This window comes from Spinacia oleracea, chromosome 5, assembly GCF_020520425.1.
Source record: "Spinacia oleracea cultivar Varoflay chromosome 5, BTI_SOV_V1, whole genome shotgun sequence".
Taxonomy (NCBI): Eukaryota; Viridiplantae; Streptophyta; class Magnoliopsida; order Caryophyllales; family Amaranthaceae; genus Spinacia; species Spinacia oleracea.
Window position 1 is genome coordinate 80,451,959 of NC_079491.1, and position 8,362 is coordinate 80,460,320.

Genomic DNA, 8,362 nt, shown 5'->3' on the forward strand with positions numbered 1-8,362 from the left:
GCAGAAGCTAGTTAAAATGAGTGTTCCCATGCTCATAACCTTTAGTGTTAAATAATTCAGGTTTTTATATGTTGGCCATATGTTAATATTAGAAATTTAACCTTACGTTTTTTTGTTCTATTCAATTTCAGGAGCCTTTTGTTGCTAGCTCGTCATACATAGGAGGTGATGCAGCATTCTTATCATAAACAGTCCTTCTCTCGAATTCTTGTATTGCCATGCCTTTTATGCTAACAGAATCTTCAGAGTTTCCTAATGTATTTCTGTCAGAAAAATATGGTAAACATTCTTCAGACTTCGCATCTGCAACAAGATAAGAGAGTAAGATTTCATGAAACAAGCCTTAACTAAACTCATATTAAGACTTAAAAGTCGAATAATCCTTTAATTCTAGTTGATTACCTTCTTTGAGTGAGTCAAGATATTTCTCGAGTAATCCCAGCTCCGTTCTTGCAAACAGTTGATTAGTTTGATAACCCAAATCAGAGGCATCACTGACATAATCCTGTGAAACTTGTTTCGCTTGATTCTGAAGTTTTTCCAAGTATATTTCTAATGAACTCTTATGACTTTCTGTGAAATCAGACTCTGAAGCATAAAATGTGGGACATGAAATTTCTGTTCTACTAGTTTGTAAACACTGATTATACCACTTTCCATGATCTTTTTCTTTTGAAAAACTCAATCTTCTATTCACCTTTGTCCTCAATGTACTCGAAATATGGTCTTTAGATGAAAAAAGGCTAGTATTATTCCTGCTAATAATGTTGTTGCTGGGAGCTGAAAATGAACACTTGAAACCTTCTTGAACAACATGGACCTTAGAACCGAAACTCATGGATATAGGTAATGGAGTCGCCATATTTAAAGCTCGAAACCACTATCAATATTTACCTAATCATCAAAAGACATAGGATTTCCATTACTTAAGGTTAGTTAATCAATAAGGTATAGTTTTTCTTACTCATTTTATCTCAAAATCGAGTTGCTTGAAATAAGGATATCTGGTCTGAATTTATCTTATCATGGTATAGTATAATTTATCACGTCTATGGCAATTGTTGCTTTATTTCATGAAGATTGTAAACATATTTTGAATTTAACATTAAACATTAAACATGAAAAGACAAAATTCACTGTATAAGTTATTATGCTCTAATAACATATAATTAATATTTTGATTCTATAAAAAAAAATCGTTTTATTGGTGTCCGCGCTTGAATTAAGTGAGTATATATAATTCCTTATCCCTTTGTCTCCTCTTTTTTATTTTAATCATTTAACAATTAATAACTTGATGAATTTTTTTTACTAGCGTAAATTGCTTGCTGCTTGCATATTCATAGGAATGTGTGCGTGTAATGTATTTTTCTGGTAGAAAAAGGGGCTATAAAGTATTTTAAAACAACAATAACCAGGTTACAAAGTTCCTCCATAAATGGTGCAAAAAGTTGTAAGGCATTAAGTTACAGACCCATTAGGTAAACATCTATGAAGTTTAGCTTCATATAAATTCTTAATTACAATAGAAGCTCGGGATTTGCATAATAATAGTCGTGAACATTTCCTGATTTCCCTCCATTGCATCCTTTGTCAGCACGACAGCTAGTTGGTTTGTTTTCCTACCCTGGTACTGAGCCTCATCTCTGAACAAAGTATTTTCAGTTCCCTGCAATCCATAATTATGTTAGTTAACTCATCTGCATTGCTTTGAGGATGATTGATCATGTTGATGCTTTCCTTGTTATCAGAAGCTAACACTACAAGAAATAAGGGTTATAGCAACGCCCTTTTATGTAACAGTTTTACCGTTGTTGCTATAGTATAGTTATTGCAACGGTTAAATAATCATTCATTTGATTAGACTTTAACTTTAGAAAAGCGTTACCGTAGAAAAGTTATAGCAACAGTTGTGAATTATAAATTTTTATTGCAACAGTTTATTCTTTCTAGTCTTTTAAGGAAATATTGCTAAATTTTTTTTTGTCAACCATTAAAATGTGTTAATAAAATTAGGCTAATTTTTTTTCTTCCTCCCTTCCACGTTCAGTGTACAGTTTTCTCCTAAAACCTTTCATCCTCTTCGTTCTCCTTGGTCCATCCTCTTCAATTTTTCAAGCATCCGAATTGGGGATTAGGTATTTACACAGGTGATTTGATCTTTACACTGGCGATTGGTATCTAAATTCGAGTTTACAAAAATGAGCAATTGGCGTTCTGAATTGCGAGAAGAACAAGGTTAGTTTACATATTTCGATTCGAACTTGGTCTTAAAATTCACAACTTAAGTTGTATTTTGAATTGTTAGTCATTTTTGTGTGGTTTTGAGGCTTAAATTAGGATTTCTTAATTAGTGAATTCGTATGATTTAATTTTATGAACATCCTTGTTTTAACCTTGTTCTAGCGATTCATATTCCATATAACTATTATGCATTCGATTTTTTTCTGATTCCTGAATTAATTTTAACTTTTCTATGTATGCTATTTGATTCTATTTTCTTTACCCTATACGATTGTATTCATGCTCACCCTAGATATATAATTTTGAGACCGTTTTCCTGTACTTTCGTATGATTTAATTGGGGAATTTTTTTTTGAGTCTACAATGTCAGTCAAGTGTAAGAAGTAATTATTCTGGATGATTACTTCCATGGAAATTTCTATATGTTCTTGAATCTCCCTTTTTCTAATTTATGAACTTGTTAGGTAGAATTTTTGAACATGCTTTCTCTAAAAAACCAAAAACTATGGGTAGAATTGATAGAATGTTTATAACAAAATGATTGATATTGGTAAATTTGTGTTTAGAAAGTTGATGCATCTACTATTTAGAAGATCGTGAGTATCTTTGCACCGCCACTTATTAGTTGATGCCTACTATTTTGATTGGTTATTTGCTTGGAAGTTCTGAAGTCTCTTATTGTTTTTTGTCAATTCATGCTGATGGTGGTTTTCTCCACCCGAAATGAATTTTGTTGAGAAAGCCGTCTTTGTAAAAAAAAACAAAAACAAAATATTCACTGTACAGGAGCCACAAAGGAAACTTTCCTTGGACACTGAGGTTGCAGCAACGTTACAGGTATCTATTTCGTAATGGAAACTTTCAGTGACTCGTTTTTTTCATTTGTCACTAACAATGCATTCATATCTTGCATATGATGACTTGTTTTTGCACTTAAAATCTGCATACTTGACAATATGGATTGCCTACTTGCTTGGGAATTATGATGATTGGGAGGCATTATAGTACTTTCTGCATCCCATATTCTTAGTATATAAAGTAATCTATAAAGTTTTATTCTGCTGATTTAAGTGGGGGGAGAAGATAGATTTATTGACAATAGAAATGAGGCAGAAGGAATACTATAAGACTGCATTTTGCTGTTTCCTATTTAATGTGAAAGTTATGTTACAATTTCTTTCAGTGGATGCTTCAGCCATATAACTAACATATAAGACTGCATTTTGAAGTTGTCTATTAACATTTAATAACAATAGTAACTTTATACCACTGCTGAAAACTCTGAATGCTCATTATATGGAATGTGTAACTACCCCGTTTTTCAGGTTTATATATAGTCACATCTTATGGACATGAACCGATGTTCATGTTAGCCAACCCCAATCATTTTGAGACTAAGGCTTAGAAGAGGAAAAAGGAGGTTCATTTCCCGAGTTTGCTTCATCTATTTTATATTATTTTATTTTTGCAATATGATTGCTTACAACTCTGTTATTATACTTTTTTGAAATATGGTTGCTTGTAACATTGGCTTGCTGCTGTTTCAGCTTTGCCTTGGCTACATAGTTAAGCTATCTCCATTATGTATCCTCCTGTTGGTGTTTTTAGGTACTCTCTATCTGACTTCCCTTGCGTTTCCCCCTTTAATGCCCACATTTTCATTCTACCCTTCCCCTTTCTTCTTGCATACATGTAATGACCTGAGTTGTTGAATGGGCAGCCTGATTTCACCCGATTCCACCCCTATCTTTTTCTATTGTTAAACCCATTCTGATAGAAAGAGTTTCAGCCATGACATTTTCTTCTATTCTTTCCTCAAACCTTCAAATTTTGTAGCTTTGGCAGATTTTTGAACTTAATGATGATTAGGCCCTTCCGCTGGTGCTTGATAATGAAGTGATATGAAAAATGATTACTGACTAGACACAACTTTAGCCCTTATCTTGATTTCAAAATTCTCCATCCTACTTATTAATCTAAAATAATTGATCCAAGCACAAAATATAGTACTACTGTCATTTCTTGTCTTAGCAGTCCCGCAAAACCTTTGAGTAAGCATTTGTTGGGTATAATACACTACAATATTAAATAAACTAAACAATCTTTTTGATTGTCTTAACCTGTATGTTTATAGCAAGGTAAACCAAATATGTAAAGAATTTGATTGACATTAGAATAAAGTAGAGGACATGATTTTTTCTATGTTCCAAACAAAAATTAACAAGAATCTTTAGGAAAGAGGATTACTTAAACATATCTCTTAACTGAGTTAACTATGCGGCACTCAAGTTAAAAAATGTAAACGCCAGGGCACCAAATGAAAAATAGTGAAAATACAGGCAGTCGGGCACCAAAGTGAAACAGTGCAAAACCTCAGGGTATCAAAGTGGAAAGTTTAAGATTCTCCCTTAAGGCTCTAGTTTCTAGGAAACCAATACGCCTTGATCAACCAAAGAGTTTTCACCTTGCATGAACCCCTTCAACTCCCTGCAACTCATTTACATTTATATGCCCTGTAATAATACCTTTATAATCATTTCCTAAAAAACACTTCCTGGAAACAGAAGGCCTGCAACATTTTCTCTAAAAAATGGTACAATAAAATTGCTAAATCAGCTAGAAATCCCACCAAAATAAACCACAACGATCAAATCCTTTGTATCTACTGATAATGCATAGGCTGAACAAATCCCGTTCATCCACTGATAATGCATGATAGTTTTAAATTTCCAGTTTACATTACACATTAATAGAAGGTTTGTTGTTGGTTAATCCGGGCAGCTAGTGATCTTCGACACCTCATGAGCTTAGGAAAATTCACTATGTCTTGTAGTATGCTAATCGTTCCTGACTATTCAAGCTGGAAAATTGTTTTAAGAAGGCTGATTGATTTCATGGTCCTGCATCTACTGAAGACGTACAAAGATGTGATCTAGAAGATTATGAACATAATTTCTCATAATGAATAAAACAGTTAAGTAGACAAAAAAATACAGCAAATATCAGCAGAACCTTGAGAAGTTAATAATGCAAAAACAAATCCGAACAGCGCGCAATGCAGTAAGTTAATATTTGGTACAATACATACATCATCAGAACATACTTCAGTTTACATACCCAACTACAACTAAGAATACCTACCAACAATACTCAAGATTTTGACGCTGAGACAAAAGAAGAGTCGCAGTAGGACAAAGATCTTTAAGGGTTGTTGCCTTTGGTAATGCACTGTGCCAAGGCGGTTGTTCCTCCGTTGTCTTTGCATGTACTTGATTAGTTTTTATCTTTTAACATATACCTATTCTAATCATATTTTTGTCTTGTATGTAGTACTTTCCTCAACTTCTTGCCACTTATTCTCAAGCGATGATTGACAAGACACGGGATACTTTGGTTACATATTTTTTCAAGCAAAAACAAGTTATCAATGATCGAATTGATGAAGATGCAGAAAATGATCTTTTGGACTTTGGTCATGAATAATCTTTGTAGTTAGTGCATATTGAAACTTTCTAACATTTTTTTTGGCAATCTCGTAGCAAGTTAATACATTTGAAGTACTTTGGATTTGAGCTTGTAATTCTCACAATAGTTTTATTTAGTTTATAAATTGTTTTGGAGAACAAGAAGTTGGTACATTGGTCGATTTGGAGAATTTTTATGAATATAATGGATTATTAAATGTCAATTGAGACAATTTGGATATTGGATGGCATCTAACAGGTACAATGTATTTTGAAAATATATTATCTGTCAATAATTTATTGGTTGTAGCAGCCATTTAAAATTTAATAAAAAAATTAACAAAAACCAAAGCAACCAGATATTTAATAAATCTGGTTTCTTAGACTACAGACGTTCATACCCAAAAGAGTATCAAAGAAACCATAGATGCTTAAATTACAGTCTCTTAAAAAAATTAAAGGAACCGCACTTTGTAACGAAGTGGTTTCCTAGTACAGTCAAAGAAACCGCATATTGTATCAATCCGGTCTCCTATTCTTTGTATTTAAATTGACAGGAAATGAACAAAGAAACCAGTTTTCTGTCAAAATAGGTTTCTTAGATATATCAAAGAAACCAGGTAAAAACTCCGGTCTCTTATGCTAAGAGACCTACTACCTAGGCACCGTATAAATTGAGGTTTCTTTTCCTTGTTTTGCCCGGTTTCTTAGGCTATTTTTGTAGTAGTGCCGAGGGATACAAAAATAAACCAGATCAAGCCCGAGGGCAACTCAAGAAAAGGGAAAGAGAAAAAGGGTGTAAGAGATGGAAGCCCGAAGAAAGACTGGAGAAAGGGTGAACTTCAACCCAAGTACACCAACTACCCCCCGAAAAGAAATTGTCAGCCTCCACAAGAATGATGAGAAGTGGAAATATCCGGGAAAACTCAGAACCAACCCCCTTCGCAGGAACAAGAACAAGTGGTGCGAGTTCCACGATGACTTTGGCCATAACACAGAAGAGTGTAATCAGCTGGAGGATAACATCGAAGACCTCGTCCGTCGAGCTGAGGCTACCTCAAACAGTACTTGGCCGACCAAATGGAGGAAAAGGAAAAAGCTCCAAATGGCAAGCCACATGAGAAACCCTAAAAGATGATCTACGAGGCCATTGGGAAGAAAAAGAATGACATCCTAGTGATGTTCGGGGGACAGAGGTCCAACCATGCCAGTAAGAAACATTTAAGAGCACTCCCATCGAGTCAACTTCAGCACTGTAGGGGAGAAGGAACCCCATCCCCCGAACATGACCTTCACCGCTGATGATTTCCTCGGAGTCTAATACAAACACGAGGATCCCTTGGTAATATCCATTGATCTCAACAACCACAATGTTGATAGAGTATTGGTCGACGGGGGAAGTGCCGTGAACATCATCTTCAAAAAATGCTTCGAACAGTTGATCCTCGAGGAAGGAGAGGAGTCGCTAACAAAGGTCAGTTACCCACTGTTCGGATTCAATGGCTCAGCAGCGATTCCCCGAGGAAAGATGACCCTACCAGTAACAGTTGGTCAAGGCCAAGCGGCGAGGAACGTCCGAGAAGAATTCTTAGTGATGGATTGCGATTCAGTATACAACGTCATCATGGGACAAACCATGATTCACAAAATGCAACCAATCCCGTCCACATACCAGATGATGATATATGTCTCGGACGCAGGCTTCGCCGAGCGAATTAAAGGTGATCAAAAGGTCACAAGAAGAACTTGCTACACCGCCATCCAAAAGCCAAGGCTAGGAGAAGGTTCTGAAGATGAGGAAGATAAGCAAGATCCCACGAGAGGGGAAAAAGAGGCGAAGAGGAGAAAGGTCGAATCGAGCAGTCTGGTGAAACCCGCAGATGTTGATGCTCGGCCCGAAACCCCTTTTTCCGAGCTTGATCAAGAAATGGAGGATATCTTCCCCGAAGATGATTCAGACAGGAGTGTTCGTATAGGAAAAGGCCTAAGCTCGGGACTCCGAATAGATTTGATCCAAATGCTGAGGGATCACAAAGAAATTTTTGCATGGTCGGCAACTGATATGCCACAAGATGGATGTCAATGCCGAAGCGCGGCCAATCAAACAGAAGAAGAGGAATTATTCCTCCGAGAAAAACAAAGCCAGTGGTTGGCCAATATGGTGATGGCCAAAAAAGCAAACGGCTCATGGCGTATGTGCGTAGATTTCACGGATCTGAACCGAGCCTGCCCCAAAGATTGCTACCCTCTGCCGAGGATAGATCAATTGGTAGACTCCACAAGGGTACCATCAAGTGTTCATGCACCCCGATGACAGGGCGAAGACTGCATTTATCACAAGTGCAGGGGTGTTTAACTACATAATGATGCCCTTCGGCTTGAAAAATGCCGGAGCAACCTACCAAAAGCTAGTTGATCATGTCTTCGCTGATCAGAAGAGAAGGAACGTCGAGGTTTATGTAGACGATTCAATAGTGAAAAGCGTCAAGGAAGAAGACCACCTCAAGGACCTGGCCGAGACCTTCGGCAATCTGAGGAAATATAAGAGGAAGCTGAATCCGAAGAAGTGTGTCTTCGGGGTAAAGTCAGGGAAATTCCTCGGATTCATGGTGAGCGAAAGGGGGATCGATGCAAACTCGGACAAAGTCCAGGCA

General features: G+C 36.4%; 1 long non-coding RNA gene across 1 annotated transcript; it reads left to right on the forward strand.

Annotated features, from left to right (window-relative positions):
* Positions 1-268: 268 nt before the first annotated feature.
* LOC110792855 (uncharacterized) lies at positions 269-5,890 on the forward strand. Its single transcript, XR_002534526.2, has 4 exons — positions 269-321; positions 3,031-3,081; positions 3,792-3,852; positions 5,575-5,890. It is a non-coding gene; the product is annotated as an uncharacterized lncRNA (long non-coding RNA).
* Positions 5,891-8,362: the final 2,472 nt, after the last annotated feature.